At 46.0% G+C, this 18,138-nt stretch overlaps 1 long non-coding RNA gene across 1 annotated transcript in view; it reads left to right on the top strand.

Annotated features, from left to right (window-relative positions):
• LOC138265078 (uncharacterized) overlaps positions 1-17,575 on the top strand; it is a 222,008-nt gene extending 204,433 nt beyond the window's left edge. Inside the window, exon 3 of the long non-coding RNA XR_011199305.1 lies at positions 17,029-17,575. This is a non-coding gene — a long non-coding RNA (uncharacterized lncRNA). The remainder of the gene's footprint in view (positions 1-17,028) is intronic.
• The last annotated feature ends 563 nt before the right edge of the window (positions 17,576-18,138 follow it).

The following is an 18,138-nucleotide window of genomic DNA, read 5'->3' as shown; positions in this document are numbered from 1 at the left end:
ACATGGTCAGTGACATCACTGATTACAATTAGTAAGAGTAAAATTACATATGTTGTTTTACTCATGTACAAGTTTATCTTTGCGGACAAGCCCCAATGACATCTGCCTCAAAACAACAAGGACAATTCCCAAACACGATATCTGAATCTTAAGGCTATCTCTGTCCTTTAGATGCAAACATACCCAAAATAGTCAATGTTCAAAAACAATTTAAGTAAAATTAAATCTTATGAGCAACAAATGGAACCCAACACTCCGAAACCAAAATAATTGAAAAGCACAAAATAATTGGAGAATGTAATATTCTTTTGACCCGAAGCACTCACCAAGTCTATAAAACTATTCTCAACTAGTTTTAGTGGCAGTACCAGGGAGAATGCAGTCTCATCCTAAGGCATCACCGTCCCATGCTTTGGCATTGTTTTCTCCTTTGTGCCATAATTCTTTTATTTCTTGTTCCATAGAACCATCAGCATGCAGTTGGGTTCCCAAGAAGACCTTCTCCCAATTCATTGTCTATTCTGTGTAATGTCATTCCAGCTTTACACATTCTCACACATCCTTATAGCTACTCATACACAGTCTCACACAATAGGAAAAAAAGATTTTGCTTGATATTAAATCACCTTATGGTTTGCTGAGTAAAACAACATATATTTCCAGCCAATTTCTCTAAACCTTCTTAACAGACTGCACCCAGTCGTCAGTCTGGCGCCTTGACCTTGGACACCATCCACCTCATCTTCAGATTTCCACAAGGATCCTCACTCAGCTGCATTCAATTACTTGCTTACATGATCCCACTTGCGAGCATCTTCCTTGCCTATGGATTCAATATCATACCCTATGCCAGTGACACTCAGCTTATGCAGTTTCTGTCATCGCCTGTAGATAAGAGATTCTCTGACAGGCTTGACTGACTTCTAAATAATCCCATATAATAGGGCCTAATTCACTAGAGGAGTGAGAGACACCTGACAGTTCTCCTTTCCTCCAAAAAAGGTGTATTTAATTCAATGCTAAGGGGATTTACTGACCATTTTGAGGCAAACACAATTCCAGTACACAAATTATCCATCCACCCTCCAGAAGTCTAAGACCAAGTTATGTTCAGGTGCCACATGGTTCTACATTAAAACACCCATCCAAAACATGTTGGCAGTGTTGGTTGTACCATCAACAGGCTAGTGGATAGGACTGCCAAATTATGACCATGGCGGTATTCCCAACAGAATGCAGCCAATCCACTGCTGGCACGCCAGGGCAGTCAGGCTGCCACGGACGACAGTAGCCACCTGCAGGCCGGCAGAGACCATGTTCCCACCAGACAGATTACGAGGCAGCACACCGCCTAGGATTACACTGCAGTCGCACCACCACAGAAACCCTGGCGGAAACCCACTCTAGAAAAGGAGACACTCACCTTCAGTAACACATACCCGTCTGGAGCTGCTGCCATGGAAGCTGAACTACACATCTTCCCGCTGCTCCTACTCGCCCAGTGACTCCAGAACAAGTGACGATGACATAGACAGCAACCATGAGTATGCACACTTACCTGTCACTGTTGATAAATGCCAATGTACCAACGCACACACAACATAAACATCCGGAACGGGTGGCGAGGGTAACACACACATGTAACCTCACACTGACACACACACCCAAAGACAACCACATACACACATGCACATACATAGTACACACACTAGGGCCATGACACACACACTCCAAAAATATACACCAACCCCCAGATGCACATCACTGGCTTAGTCACGAATAACAACACACAACACCACCAAATAACACAACACCACAACCACAACACCTCAAAAGCACTGTTAAGCATCCATAATTTACACCTCCACTTGACAAATCATACATACAACACAATGTAACAATACCAGAGAACAAACACACACAATCACACATCCATACAATGAGGCATACATCATACCCTGCAAACACACATCACAACGGATCTGACTTAGCAATCACCACACACATTCAAGCACACAGTACAAACACACAAACGCACACAACACTACAAATAACACATGTCAACACGATCACAACACACAATACCAACACAAATACATGTGACCAACTTATACATGGCCATCACACAATACACACCCATCATTGCGGGACAAATGCAATGCAAATACCACACATGCTGTCCAGGCACAACTGGTAGCACAACCAACACACACACCTAACTTACTCACACAAAAGCAAAAGCAGCCAAGACCAAAACTACCCTAAGAACAGAAAGGCAGGACAAAGATGTAACCTTCAAACCAACAATGGGTTGGCCCAGATATATGTAAATAAGGATATGGTTATATATATATATATATATATATATATATATATATATATATATATATATATATATATATACTATACTTGAATATGTGCACAGATTAGGGCCATATGCCAGTCCAAACATATGTGTGCAACATGCACATATGGCACTTGCAAGTGTCCCAACCTGACTCCTGACTGCCATGTAACCTCCACAGTTAGAGGCATCAAGAGGGCAGGCAAGCATCTCTGGGATTAGGGGGGCTGGAGGGGAGGTTTGGGCTTAGGTTTGGGAGGGGGATCTTTGGGCTTGGGCTTGGGGGGATTAAGTCAAGGTTTAGGGAGGATTTGGAACTCTTGAGAGGGGTTGACTTCACGACAGGGAAAGGGGCATGGGTACTTGCAGGGGGGCAAGGGAGGTCTTGGAGGTTGAGGGACACAGAGCATTTGGGGGTCACACTGGGTGGGAGAGGTTCAACTCTGAGAGGAAAAATGTCATGGGGATGGTCATGGCAAAAGGGTTTGGGAGTAGAGGGAGAGGGATTGGTTGTAAGAGGTGTTTTGGTGGATGTCTTGGGTGCACTTGTGTGCTAAGTATGCTTGAGGGTGCTGGGTGTCTGTTGGGTGGGTGAGTGTGGGCATTTATGTGTCTTGGGAGGTGGCGGGTGGAGGTGCTGGGAAATGCCATGGTGGATTGGTGACTGTTAGTTGGGGTGGTGACTGCAGGTATGGTGGATGTGCTGCATATAGGCATGTCTGAGGTTGTGGTGTCCGCAAAAGTGGTGATTGGGGTGGATGTCTGGGGGTCTGCTATTGTTCTGACTGTGGGTGGGATAGGAGTTGTGGCTGGATTTGTGAATGTTGGTGTGGTGTTTGCAGGTGTGTCCGGTGTTGTGTCTGTCATGTTCGGGGTGGTGGGGGATTCAGTGTAGTGTTGCTGTGTCTGCAGGTGGGTGTTGTTTGTGTGCATGCCAGTGGTGGGCCATGTGGTGCTTCTGTATTTCAGTGGTACCCATGGATGTTGAGGTGGACGCATGCTTGTTTGTTTGTGTGCTCTGGCTGGGTCAAGGAAGAGGCGTTTGGGATTGGGAGGAGGAAGGTGGAGGGGGAACAGAAGACAAACGGTGACTGGCTGCTGTCAATGTGGAAGCCAGAGCCTGAAAGGATCTCTGTAGGCCAGGCAGTGCACCATGAATTCCCTCCAGCAACGCATTACTCTGCTGCACTCGAGTTGCCAGTCCTTGGATGGCATTCACAATGCACGACTGGCCCACTGAGATCAACCTCAGGAGGTCAATAGTCTCCTCACTGAGGGCAGTAAGGCTGCCAGGGGCAGGGACATAGGTGCCTGTGGTGAAGGAGAAGCCCGACCGCCTTGGTGAGAAGTCGCCGACAACTGGGTGGGGAGATACAGAGAGGACAATGGTAGTAAGGGGGGTGGTGGACAAAGATGGTGATGGGGTGGTCCCAGATGGGTCCACCAGGGAATGTCCACTGGAGGAGGATTCCAAGGATGATGATGATGACCCTGTCTCCCCCCTGGCACTGCCCTCGCCCTCCAGGTCACTGGGTCCCTCGCTGTCAGTGGTATCACTATTCCAGGTCCCGTGGTCAGCAGCAACCCCACTCACCTGTTTCCCCCGTCTCCTTCACCTGACGATGCTGATGCACAGAGAGAGAGAGAGAGAAAGATAGAGGGTCATCACATTCTTTAAATACACACATTACAACATGCTCAACTGTAGGAATATATCTCCTGGCTAGGCAATCACACATAGGAACCACATTATTTCAAAACATGTTACTTCTATCCACCCCTTTCTCTCATCTCTCTCACCGACATCATAATCCATGTAAGGTAGCACAACTGGAGCATTCCATAAAAGCTATGTCAGCATACTCGTCATGCCCTGGCTGAAGGTGAAATTCCATCCTAATTCTGGACTTAACTCTCCATACTCCTATCACCTTTAGGAAAAGCAGTTGACTGATCCCACCATATCAGGCATGTTCTGAACACCTGACCAGTCCACGTCCATAAGTCATATCCCATGCAAGTTACGACAACTCTATTCACAGACGACAGAGCACCTGCCATTCCAATCGCATGCCTAGCTGAATACTCTGTACATATATGCCATAATGAATACAATCTCTGATGAAGACACAACATGTGGCAGTCCAATACAGGTGCCATCTGATGTGAGGAATCCATGTCTGGAGAACAGCCATGTCACTACATGTACCAAATCCCAGAGGAATATCGGCAGTCACTATACATAGATACACCACATCACATCATACATGCATGTACAGCTACAGCGACCTTCATAGCACACATGAACCATTCACTGACAATCACAGAGAGCAGTGTAAGAACCACTAAACAAAGCCCAGGCAACTCAATCATAATAGGGCACATGACATTCTACCTGACATGTAGATACAGTTCCACCACATGACAACATGAGTAAACCAGTATCACTCACACCATTCCTGACATGTGATTACCTGTACCTAAGTACAGACAACACACATATCCCACTGAAAAGACATGTAGACATGATGTAGACATGGTCCCACATGACTGCCATTGCACTTACAACATACCCCACAACAACACCTGTAAAACAAAAAGTAGTTCAGCCAAACCATCAACTCTTGAAGTAAGAAGTGACCCAAAACCATTTCCTGTCCGACCTGTCCACGGCAGCTAGGCTTAGGGTAACAAGGATTGTCCCACTCAACATCTGCCCCCATGTAACCATTGTGCCATGATGTAAGTGGCTAATACCATGTGTTGCCCTATTATTGGTAGGCCATTGGCATTTATAGCATGGACATTGCAGATGTTCAGAGGGTAAGACAGCTGAATCATTTACCTCCTCTAAAATAGGGGCATTGGGATAATAGTGAATTGCCTACAGTTAAATGACATGGAAATTCATGGTAAGGCCAAATATTAACAGCCAGACAGCCACAGTTGGATGTCCTTCCATTACAATCTTCACAACCCCATAGTATGAATATGAATGGACAATGGGGACACCTCCACAAACCCATATGTGCATTCCTATTCTGGCCATATCTGTTGAATGATTGAGATGCCAGGCTCACATGGAGTCAATACCTGTACCAGGACAAAAGGTAACTAGACCCTGTACCAAAAGTGTCAGCCACTCAGCAGCAAATACAGGTGATCTACATAGATAGGAGTGGTCTCCCACCTTGACAGGCATATTCACATTTCTGGATGTATGGAATGGAACCGGAAATACTAGATGTGTAGGATGAAAAAGCAGCTTTCATATATATATATATATATATATATATATATATATATATATATATATATATATGTGTGTGTGGCTGGTGGGTGGAGTCACACATATGGAAATGTCAATTGTGCATCTCCACATGCAGGCATAGATATACTTTGACACAGGTGATCTAAATGTACAGATGCCAAACCCTAATGCCAAATCTCCATCTATTAGTCAGGCAATGTGAGTACTATTTATTCCCAATAGTCTCCATACATGTAGCACCTACTACATTGTCAAGCTGCTAAAGTGTGACAGCAAACACCATACTACCAGAGCTAAGTACAAGGATACAGTCAGTACTTACCCCTTTGTGGCTGTTGTGCTGCCCTCAAATGCCCATCCACCTCAAGGTAGGCCACTGCCAAACTGTGGGCCATTAGGACAGGTCAGAGTCCGACGGGCACCAATCCTTTGTTGGGAGGAAATCCCTAGCTGGGCCTCAGCTCAGCAATCTTTCAGGCCTAGCGCCTCAGGTCCTCCTACAGATTTCTACATGGTCTGCACTTGCTTGGGTTTGGCATGCCAAATCCCCTTCTTCTGATGAATGTTGACCTGCATGGATGATTCAGACTAAAGGAGAAAGTCATGTACGATACCAATAGGTGCTGTTGAACACAGATGTGATTTGAATGTTATGGGGATGGTGTCACCTTCATTGAAGGTCACATAGGTGAATCCTATGGCACCAGCAATTAATCTGATGACCAAGTTTGTTGTGTTATCACATGTGTGTAAGTGTTATTACTGCAAGCATGTCCTGCTGCGATGGTCTGAGAATGCATGAGTTGTAAAACGTCCAATATTTACTTGTAAAGTCTGGATGTATCAAGCCTTTAAGTGGTTTTATGCATTGTTCATAATCTGGAATATAAATTGTGCCAAAATTGAAAAAACCCAATAATGATTATATCATCTTGATAATGTTTGGTGGTTGTAATTACACGCACTTCTCTAGAAAGTGAGGTGCAAGGCTCTTTCCTTCACCTGACAACTCGTATCCCAAAAACAGGACACTGAGAAAGGCAGTTTTTGTTTTCTTGAAATTAAATTTGTAGCCTTTTTCAGCAAAACCCACTAGACTACAGTCCACCCTTCTTAGGTGTGTAAGCAGGTTGTCATCTCTCAGGTAGAAGTCATCTACATAAGACAATGCCTTAAGCTCAATGTTGTGTAATATAGATGTTACACATACTGAGAACAGTCCAGGACTGTTCTCATACCCTTGTGGAAGTTAAGAAGATTTCCTTTGTGAGTCTAATGCACTGAAGACAGTCAAATTCCTGCTTTCAGGTGGCAGAAAAACCTGTTGGAAATATCCAAGGTTGTTTTGTATTTTGTTGTGCACTAAATTGTTCATAAGTGCTGTGCTGGGTGCATTTTGTATAGCAAATGTGTGTGTATGACTGTTTAAGTGCCTGTAGTTTAAAACTATTCTATATGGATGGTCCGGTTTGGCTACGGGGAACAAAGGGTTGTTCATTGGTGATATGCAGGATTCTATTGCACCCTGGTATTCAAGTTGTGTGAGTATTTCTCTCACTGCTGCTTTAACCTCATGTTTAATGCAGTATTGTGGTTGAGGAAGGGGTGTTGATATGTTGGAAAGTGGATAATTAGTAAGGGCAGGTAGGTACATATACTTAGCAATAGGCCACAAACCCCCACTAGGTCCAGTCAAGGTCTCAGTAAATTAATCCTTGCTCAACCCTTTGTATCTTGGCCCACGAGCACTGAGGCTTAACTTAGGTGACAGGTGTGTAAAACATTTAATATCTGCAAAACAGTAAATAAGTAAAGCACAAAACACAATAAATATTCAACACCAATTTATAAAAATAGGAAATATTGTAATCTTTGAAATACATCAAAACAACACGAATAAAAAGGAAGGGAACCAGTGATATACATTTTTAAAGATTAAAAGTAAAATTAGCACTTAGAAGCAAATAGCGCTGAGAGGGTGAAAATAGGTAGCCTGGGCAGGAACAAAGTCCAGAGTTCAGACTACCCATGATGTAACACTGTTACACTTACTTTCAAAAGTGTTTCTTGATTCAGAAAAGTGATCCACAGCACTAGCCAAGGGTTCAGAGGCCCTGGTTTGTCTCTTGGGGTCTGGGACTACAACTCCCACAATGCACCTCTTCAGCTTATGGCACGTTTTACAATAGTAGCTCCAAACTTCTCCAGACTTCTGGATCTTTTTCCAGTGGTCCTTTTGGGTCCTTGAAGTGCCCATAAATTTGATCCAAGGTTACAGAAGTTCTAAGTTGCTCCTTGGAAGTTGGGACTATAGTTTCTAGAATGCACCTGGTCAGAATCCTCATTCGACCACTTGATGCTGGTCAGCTGGGCTATTCTTGTAGCACTTAATGCAGGGGATTCTGGTCAGCTCTTTGTACCTGTAGCTTACAGGGAGCCCACTCCTGGAGTTGCAAAAGCAAGGCAATGTTGTTTGCTCATTGAAGCCCAAAGTGTGCAGCTGTTGCAGCCCTTGTGAGTGCAGTGTCCAGGTGTAGGCCAGGGGTCCAGCAGGGCAGTCCTTCTTCTCCAATATCTTCCTCTAGCAGGGATCTGAACTGTGGGCAGCTCTGCCATATTTATCCTTCCTCCCTTGTGTTCTAGGTGGCTGTACTCATCGTCGTCGTCTTCCCCGGCATTGGTGTTCCAGGTAGAGCATAACGTAGAAGATTTGCAAAAACTTGCAGTTCAGGTTCCATGGCGGTGTGGTTCTTCCCTGTGTCTCCAATGGTGAGTCCTTTCACTTTTGTGCTCTGTTTCTACTAGGCTTTTGTTGGCGTTGGTACCGTCCCGGAAAGGTGGCGGGTTGATGTGTCTTAATGTGGTGGGCAGTACCTTGTCTTCCGCCTGGCTGTGGGTGGCTCCCGCCGTTGTGACTGTTGTTTCCGCCCTGGTGGTTGGTGTGTACATTGGCTGTCTATCGGCGATATCACCGCCATGGTCATAATTTGGGGGTAGTTACCGCCAGCCTGTCGGCGATATTAACAACACTTTGTCACCCACCGCCAGGGTCATAATGAGGGCCTCAGTCTAATCTGCATTCATCTGCATACTGAATGAGTCTTCCTGGGCAGGAAGGGTGGAGGGGCTCTCTGTTACATTTCAAAGGCCAGTAGCCTGCGCTCACACAAAGGACTGATAACCTCCACAGGCATCCTGGCAGACAGGACTGGGCTTAAAGCGGAACTTGTGTACCTCAAAACCACTCTTTGAAGTTTCCCCCTCTTCAAAGGCATTTTTAGGTATATAAACGGGGTGTCTGACCCCACCAAATCAGAAACTTCTGGATCTACAACTGCACTCTGTGAGAGGAACTGCCTGGCTTCCCAAAGGACTCATCTGGACTGCTTTGCTAAGAAGGACTGCTGCCATGCTTGTTGTCCTACTGTCCTGCTGACATCTGACCTTGCTGGAAGGACTCTGCCATCCCCAAAAGTGCTCTCCAAGGTCTTGGATGATGCTTGCCTCCTGTTCTGAAGTCTCAGGGCCAACAAAGTCTTCACCAGCTAGTTTAGGTAGTTTTCCATCGTCAGCAACACCAATAAACACTTCAGCGACCCCAGCACCAATGCTGCAGCTGATCCCGCTCCATGAACATCACTTCACGCAATGACCGTGGCCTGCATTGCAAGTCCGACATTGCCACAGTGCCTCTGACGTCACGCAGTGTGATCATAACACTGCAAAGTCGACTCATCACATCTGGACCGACGGGAATCATAGACCCTGCTGGGTCACAAGGAACTGATGCCTCGCCCTCGCACTGCACAAGCTCCCTCTGCAACTGGACGGAACCAACACCTCACCTTCGCTGCCTTACAGTATGGAACCAATGCCTCAGCTCCCTTGATGTGGTAAGGAACTGAAGTTGCACTGACTCTAGCGACGCTTCATTTCCATGACTCTGTGCGACATCTTTGTTTCTTTCTTTCCAAAGGTACTGTGCCTGGGGGTCCATGTGACTCCGTCACCGGCGCCTGTGGAGTCGGATTATTGGGAACGACTCCGTCAACTTGCCATGGTAGCCCCAATTGGAGCTATTGAGTTTCTAAACGCTTTAGTGGGATTTAATCTTTAAAAATGTATAGCTTTGCTTGTGTACATTGAATTTTCATCGTTTTGACCTTAATTTATTCAGATAAATATTATCTCTTTTTTTAAACCTCCCTGGTGTTTTCACTGTGTTACTGTATGAGTTATTGCACAAATACTTTACATATTGCCTTCTACGTTAAGCCTGCTTACTCTGTGCCAAGCTACCATGCGGTGAGCACAGGATAATTTGGGTTGTGTTGTGATTTACCCTGACACGGATTGTGGTCCCTACTTGGACAAGGGTGTATACCTCTGCCAACTAGAGACCCAATTTCTAACAGTTTCCTCAGTGGACAACTGTGCCACATGGGGTGCAGTATTTGCTGCACTCTATACTACTGCACACAGTACACCAACACATGTAAATCTTCTGGAAGTGTTAAAACAAATTCAGGATGAATATAGGGCTGTGCCGGTCCTATATCTGGGGAGGTAACATTGCCACAAGATCCTTGATAATATTAAGTAACTCTAAAGGGGAAGCAGTAGTATTGGCAGGACACCAAAGCCTCCAGGATGTTAGTCAGGAACACAAGCTGCCAAGGGTTATCACTGAGACTTATTCTGGTGTAGGTAGGGATAGTTTGGGGCCAGATCAACTAAACCACAAATACAAAGTGACTCCAATAGGGATTCTACAAGCAAGTGGCAGACAGGTTATAAAAAATGCTGGGATAATTAAAAACAAAATAAAGATATTGTAAAACAAAGAGGTGAATCTCCACGTCTGAAGACCTCTGAGAAACACTACAATTTCAGAAATAGAGATATTTTAAAAATTCCTGGCAGATACCAATATAATTGATACACATCAATCTTGGTCCTTTCAGGATTCACCAAATAAATGCAGTGAGAGATGTGGGTGTTCTGAACAACTAAATGAGTGTGTGAAACCAAGAAAAGATTCGCAACACTCAGCTGAACCTTTCGTAAAAAAGGAAGAGAAACTACACCAACAGAAAGCACAATTCAAAAACAAAAATTTGGCAGCAATTTTGGCTAGAAAGGCCACACATAGGGGGTCATTCTGACCCCGGCGAGCGGCGGTTGCCGCCCGCCTGGAGGGAACCGCCATTTGGCCGCCCCGCTGGGGCCATTCCAACTTTCCCGCCGGCCCAGCGGGAAAGGGGCCTGCAACACTGAAGCCGGCTCCGAATGGAGCCGGCGGTGTTGCAGGTGTGCGACGGGTGCAGTAGCACCCGTCGCGCTTTTCACTGTCTGCTAGGCAGACAGTGAAAAGCAGGCTGGGGCCCTGTTAGGGGGCCCCTGGACACCCGTTCCCGCCATCCTGTTCCTGGCGGTAAAAACCGCCAGAAACAGGGTGGCGGGAAGGGTGGAGGATTAGCCCAGCCGGGGGAAATACGGCGGGAAACCGCCGGACCCGGTTTTCCGACCACGGCTTTACCGCCGCGGTCGGAATGGTCTTTGAAGCACCGCCAGCCTGTTGGCGGTGCTTCAGTCATCCGCGACCCTCAGAATGACCCCCATAATGAGAACTTTCTTGATGAACAGGAAGTGGGCACTGACTCTGCTAGACAGTGCGGCAGAGGTCCCAATAGTTCACCAGAATTTTAAAGAACTACTGGATGTGACAGAACTAACAAACTTTTAGAAGTCAAGACGGTGAATTGTAGGCCTCCCCCCACAATAGGGTTTACAAAGTGAAATTATAAACTGAGGGAGATACAGTGTGCACAATTAAAGTTATGTTCTGGGAAAAATTGAAATGATGTCATGACATCCTATTGGCAGAACAGATTGTCCACCAGAATTTGGGGGAAGATGTAATTATGCCATTTTTCTTAGTCCTTCTTCCTGAAAAATTAAGACACTCTTACGCAGTAGATTGGGCAGTGTCACAAGCACTTGCACTGTATAGCAACCATGTAGGTTGGGATAAATAATTCCCCCAACCATATAATAGCAATTAGATCTTGTGAGAAAACTGGGCTGATTGCAGAAGCCCCCTCACTTTTTACTCCCATATTTAGCCGATACTGATGTTTTCTGCTAATCAGTCCCAGGGCCAGTGCTCTGTGTAAAATGGTATATGCAAATTAGGCTTATTTATAATTGGCTCTGACAACCTACATATAAGTCACTAGTATATGGTATGGCATGAAGGTTTACGGACCACAGATAGATAAGGCTCAACCCTGGGTGCACTGCTGTGGACCCTGGTGTCATTTTAAAGGCAGACCGTCACCGCCAGTGTAGATCCCTATTGGCCACTGTACCCCATAGGGCCCAATATAAACCAATGAGGAATTTCCTGGTGGTTCATGACCGCCTACCTCCATGGGGCACAACGTCGGCGGAATTACCTTACTTCCACCTGTCCCTCCACACAGGACAGGCGGTCGCCATTTCAGAGAGGGTGAACAGGCTTATCGACAATTGCTGCGTCCCAGGATAAATGGGCACATACATCATAAATGACACTGCCCCAAAACATGTTTGCATGATGCGGACTGCTGATGTGGTATAGTTGTGACAGCCTACTCACTCTTGTGTCCCTTAGATAACCTACTACTGTGGATGAATAGGAGATGGAGACATACCCCGTGTACAGACCCCTGGTGGACTTGGCTACACTAGAGGACAGGCACATTATACTCAGCTATAGACTGGAAAAGCCCACAATCACAGAGCTGTGTGCCCAGTTGGAACCTGACCTGATCTCAGCTATCCGCCATCCCACTGGGATCCTTCCTCTTGTGAAGGTTCTATCAGTGCTCCATTTCCTGGCAACTGGTTCTTTCCAAGGGACAGTGGGCTTGGCAGCAGGAATGTCACAGCCAATGTTCTCAATTGTGCTAGCAAGAGTCTTGTCTGTCCTTATGAAACACATGTGCAGCTACATTGCTTTCCCCCAGGTGGAGGATTTGGCCACTGTGAAGGCTGGGTTTTATGCAATAGGACATATCCCCAATACAACTGGTGCGATTTAGGGAACACATATTGCATTCATCCCGTCTCCCCCGTCCCCCCTGTCCCCAGCAAAATGAACAGGTGTACAGGAATTGTAAGAGTTTCCCCTCCATGAATGTGCAGATGGTGTGCCTGGAGGACCACTACATCTCCCACATCAATACTAGGTATCCTGGATCGGTGCATGATGCCTTTGTTGTAAGGAATACCAGCATCCCAAATGCGATGGCCCAACTACAGAGGCACAGGGTGTGGCTAATAGGTGAGCCCTGTTTCCCACACAGTATATGTTGCTATATGCCTATGGTGTTGGCCATTTAGGATAGTGTGTGGCTAAATGTTGTCCCTCAATACTTGCAGGTGACTCTGGTTACCCAAACCTATCATGGCTGCTGACCCCTGTGAGGAATTCCAGGACAAGGTCAGAAGAACATTAAAATGAGGCACATGGGTGAACCAGAAGGATCATTGAAAGAACCTTTGGCCTCCCCAAGGACAGGTTCAGGTGCCTCCATCTGACAGGTGGATCCCTGTGCTACTAACCCAAGAAGGTCTGCCAGATAGTAGTGGCATGCTGCATGTTGTACAACTTGGCCCTCAGATGCAATGTACCTTTTCTGCAGGAGGAGGAGACTGGAGATTCTCCTGTGGCAGCAGTGGACTCTGAGGACAGTGAGGATGAGGAGGCAGAGGATGAGGATGTGGACAACAGAACATTGGTGATACGTCAGTACTTCCAATTACACACAGGTGAGACAGAGCAACTTCACATTTCTATTTCTAATTACGGTTAACTCTGGATATTCATTTTACAGATGTTAATGATTTGACAACATTTTCCTGATGTGATCATGCTATTTACAGTTTGTTTGCAATGGTTGTAGCTGTTTCAATCAATAAAAATTAGCAATACATGAAATACTAGTAGCCAAGTTTTATCCAAGGGTGTTTATTGTTGTGCTAAAATATAGAGGGGGAAGTGTAATGGAATGGGGTGATGATGGAGGAAAGTCCAGGGTATTGTTCCAGTCTGTTTGTAGCACTGGTGCATTGTCCATGGGGGCATAGGAAGGGGAGCTATGGCAGTTCAAAGTGGACAAGTTGACAGTGTGGGACACAAGAGGGACAATCAGGAGAGTCTCATTTCCTGGCCGTGGTCTTGGCAAGTATATCTGGCTTCTGTCTGGTTCACAGGGAATGTTTGCGGGGTGGTTCACCTTCTGCAGGGGGAGTGGTGCTGATGGCCTGTTGGTCCTGTGGCGGGGCTGCTGACCACTAGCGGCAGCGGAAGTTGAGGGCTGTTCAGATGACTGGCTAGTGGCAGGGGCCCACTGGTGTGCTGTTGCCTCCCTCATGATGTTGGCCATGCCTGCCAGCACCCCTGCTATGGAGATCAGGGTACTGTTAATGGCCTGCAAGTCCTCCGTGATCCCCTGATACTGTCTCTTCTGCAGCCATCTGTTCTCCTGCACGTTGTCTAGCACCTGGCCCATCGTGTCCTAGGAATGTTGGTGGGCTTCCAGGATCTCGGAGAGTGCCTCCTGGAGAGTCGATTCCCTGATCCTGTCCTTCCCCTGGCACACAGTAGTCCTCCCAGTGTACCTGTTGGTCTGTGCCTCTGTCCCCTGAATGGTGTGCCCACTGCCACTGACCCCAGGTCCCTGATTGTCTTGTGGGCGAGGTGTGGCCTGGGGTCCCTGTACAGATGGGTACACTTCTGATTGTCATGTCCTGGGGACAGAGGTGTGGGTACGCTGGGTGGGTGCTGTGGTGTTGGTTCCTGATGGGGCAGGCTCTGTGGTGGTCTGTAAGTAGGCTTGGGTGACCGGCTGCCCAGTGGTCCCTGATGGGCCAGGTAGATTGTCCAGATCCAGAAGTCCAGAGTTACTGTCATCACTGTGGGCCTCTTCTGTTGGGGGACTGGATAGTGGTGGCACCTCCTCTCCAGTGACATTGGCTGGGGTACCATGGGGATGTAAATGATGTATTATGCTTCAAGTGTCTGACATTTGTATATCTGTAGCTTCCCCTCTATGGTTGTTGTTCCCCTGCCAGCTTTTGCTTGTGTATGTTGGTGTATTGTGGTTATGTTAGTTTCCCTATGCTGTGCATGCTGTGCATGCTTTAGTGATGAGTGTTCATGCAGGGCTGGGAGGGGTGTCCTTGTGATGGGAGTGAGGCTGTGTGATGGCATGCAGGTATGGGGGTGTGATACTTGTTAAAAGTTGACTTACCAGTGTCCAGTCTTACGCCAACTCTGGCGAGTCCCTCAGGATGCAGTATTGCCAGTACCTGTTCCTCCCATGCTGTGAGTTGTGGGGGAGGAGGTGGAGGTCCACCGCCAGTTCTCTGTTTGGCGAGTTGGTGTCCTGCAGCTATGGAACATACCTTCCCCCATAGGTCCTGATGTCGTCCCTTGTTCTTGGGTGCTGTCCCATGGTGTTGACCTTGTCAACGATTCTCCCCCATAGCTCCATCTTCCTTGCTATTGATGTCTGCTGCACCTGTACTTCAGAGAGCTGTGGCTCTATGCTGACAATTTCCTCCACCATGACCCTCAACTCCTCCTCAGTGAAATGGGGGTGCCTTTGTGGTGTCATGGTTGTTTTGTGATGTGTGTTGGTAAGGATGTGTTGGGTAATGTGGTGGGGTGTGTGATGTGGAGTGCGTGAGGGATGTATGGGTGTCAGTGATATGTGTGTCTAGTTGTCTCTGTGCTCTTCTTCTCAGTCTTGTGGTGGCAATAGTTGTTGGTAAAGGGTTGTGCGTAATGTGTGTGTGTGTGGTTTAGAGTGGTGTGGGTATGGTGTGTGTATGAGTGTTAGATGTGTGTATTTGGTATTGGCCAATGTAGTATTGTTTTGTATCTGGGTGTCTATTGTGAGCGCAGCGGTATGTACCGCCAATGGTTTACCGCCATTGAATGTCCGCATGGTGATTCATGGGTCATAATGTGATGGGCGTTGTTCTGTTGGCATAACGGTGTGAGTTTTGGGACCGCCACTTTACCACTGACCTTTGGTCTGGCGGATTTGTGTATATGGCTGTATTTTGTTAGATTGGTGTGTGTGTGTCATAATATTGTGAATGGATATTCACCAGCGTGGCGGTAAGTTGGCGGCCGTCAGTGCGTCCGTAAGCGGCATTTACCGCCAATGTCAGAAGGAGGGCCTGAGTGTCCTGTGTTTATGGCAGTGTGGGTGGAAGGCACAAAGGGAGTTGTCAGCCAGCACAGACCAGATGTGGATTGGAGACAGGGCTGTAAGGCACAGATGGCAGTAGATACAGAGAAATGTCCACTTTCTAAAAGGGGTATTTCTAATGTAGTAATATTAAATACAACTTCACCAGTCAGCAGGATTTTCTAATACTTTCCAGCACTCTCACCACCCTGATGTTTATTCCACAGTTATAGACCTCTGATCTGTATCCCAAGACTCATACACTCTCAGTGATTTTGGTGATTTTATTCCTTAATGTGCCTTACACAGGGCGCAGTTATCTAATTTAGTCTTCATAGTCTCGACTTGGTTGCACCTCCTTTCACAGAGACCCAATTACTCCTCAGAGCAGGAGAGGCACCCATCATAGCCACAGATGTGGACCATGGCACCCTGACACCACTCTATATCATCACGAACCTCAGCCCTCGGGGGTACCAGCAAGTCTCAGTCTTGCACAATGCACACTCACCAGTTGACTAAAGGAGGGATTTAGGTGCACAGAGTCATTCATGATTGGGCACAGTGACAACCATGCAGGAGTTGTTTGAGATGTGTCTCATTCTATGAGCTACAAGCCACACCCCCAAACATTAAAGTGAACTTTACCAAACCTTTGCTCACTTTTCAATTATTGGGTGAATCATGTGAAATGGGTAGGGAAAGGACAAGCCACTGGAGTTAATCAGTAATACTTAATCAGAATTCTGTGGCAGAGCTGCCTTGTAATATTGGTAATAAAGAAAAATTATAATACATAACGTTTTTGATTTTGTGTCAAGATAATTTGTTAGTTTAGTCATTCTACTATAGTTTAGAGTGGTCTAAAGATTAACTATCAATTAACATCGGAGTGATGCAGGTTAGGAAAGGTGACAACTTCATTTCTGCAAAGGTTTAGCTACTGCACATCGTAAAGTTTTATGGATATTTGTTCCTTGTTTTCTTCTGGTCCATTTAATGTAGAAATATCATTTTGAAAATACTGTTAAGCGGTGGTGGATTCATTTATGACTGGTAAATATGTGCTAAATGGCATTGCCAAAGATTAGTATGGGTCCTTATTTGCAGTTCTGTTGTTGTGTTGATGCATTTGTTATGACAATTATTTTTGCTTCCCTCCTTAGTAAAAGCAGTTCCTGTTCCATTGGAAGTCAAAAGGCACTGCACCAAGCTCTGCGGGGGAGAAATTGCTAGGCTGCAAAAAAGAAGGTGGTGGCCCTTCTACCAGCTGATGGATTTTATGGAACAGCTTACTCCTCTGTTGAAAATCTTTGAAAGCTAATCTATCCAGAACAACCTGTAAAACACATTTTTCTTGCCTTTGTCTATCACATGAAACTTGGGTGGTGTGGGAATGGACAATTGTGAGAAAACAGGGCTGATTGCAGAGGCCCCCTGACTTTTTTTTCCCCCATTTCCACTTTCTGCTGGTGTTTTCCTGACTCTAATGGTGCCCTGGGTACTGCTAACCAGTCCCAGGGCCTATGCTGTGTATAAAATGAGTATGCAAATTAGGCTTATTCTAACTGGCTAAATCAACCTACCTTTAAGGCCCTAGTATATGGTATGGCATGTCCGTTTAGGGACCTCACCAATAGGTGCACTGCTGAGGTGCCCAGTGTCATTTTAAAGGCAGTCTTGTCTTGATGGCTGCTTTTAAATTCAAGTTACATGCACATTCAACTTTGGAATTAAAATGTATTCAAAAGCCTTATACTACCTTATTTTTACATACAAGTCACCCCTAAGGTGTGCCCTATGTGCCCCTAAGGTTGGGTGCCATGTAACTATAAGCAGGGACCTTATAAAAATAGTTTTATATGCCCTGGTGAAGTGAAACAGCCAAATTAATTTTCCCTTACTGTAGTGAATGCCCTTCATAGGCTAGAATGGGGAGACTTTATTTTAATTTATAAAGTTCCCTTAAGTGACAGATACCTAAAATTTGGTATCAAGTAATTGTTAGAATAAATCCCACAACTTACAATTGTTGGATTTAATATAACTTGTTCAGGTAAAGAGTTTTAAACTTTACCTAAAAAGTTGCCAACTTTAGCCCTGTAGTGCTTTGCTCTGATTGGCCAGCCTCTGGCAACCTGGCCAGGCTGCCTTGATGAGGTGTGAAGTAGCCCGGGCTAAATACAAAGAGATGTGCCTGGGGGAGAAGATCTTCCCTCAGCAGATGGAGAATCAGGATGGGGAGGGCTGCCAAACTGGTCTTCAAAGGAAGGGAA

This window comes from Pleurodeles waltl, chromosome 11 (assembly GCF_031143425.1).
Source record: "Pleurodeles waltl isolate 20211129_DDA chromosome 11, aPleWal1.hap1.20221129, whole genome shotgun sequence".
NCBI classification, from domain to species: Eukaryota; Metazoa; Chordata; class Amphibia; order Caudata; family Salamandridae; genus Pleurodeles; species Pleurodeles waltl.
Note: the sequence above shows the minus strand (reverse complement) of the source record. Positions and strands in the feature narration are given on the sequence as shown.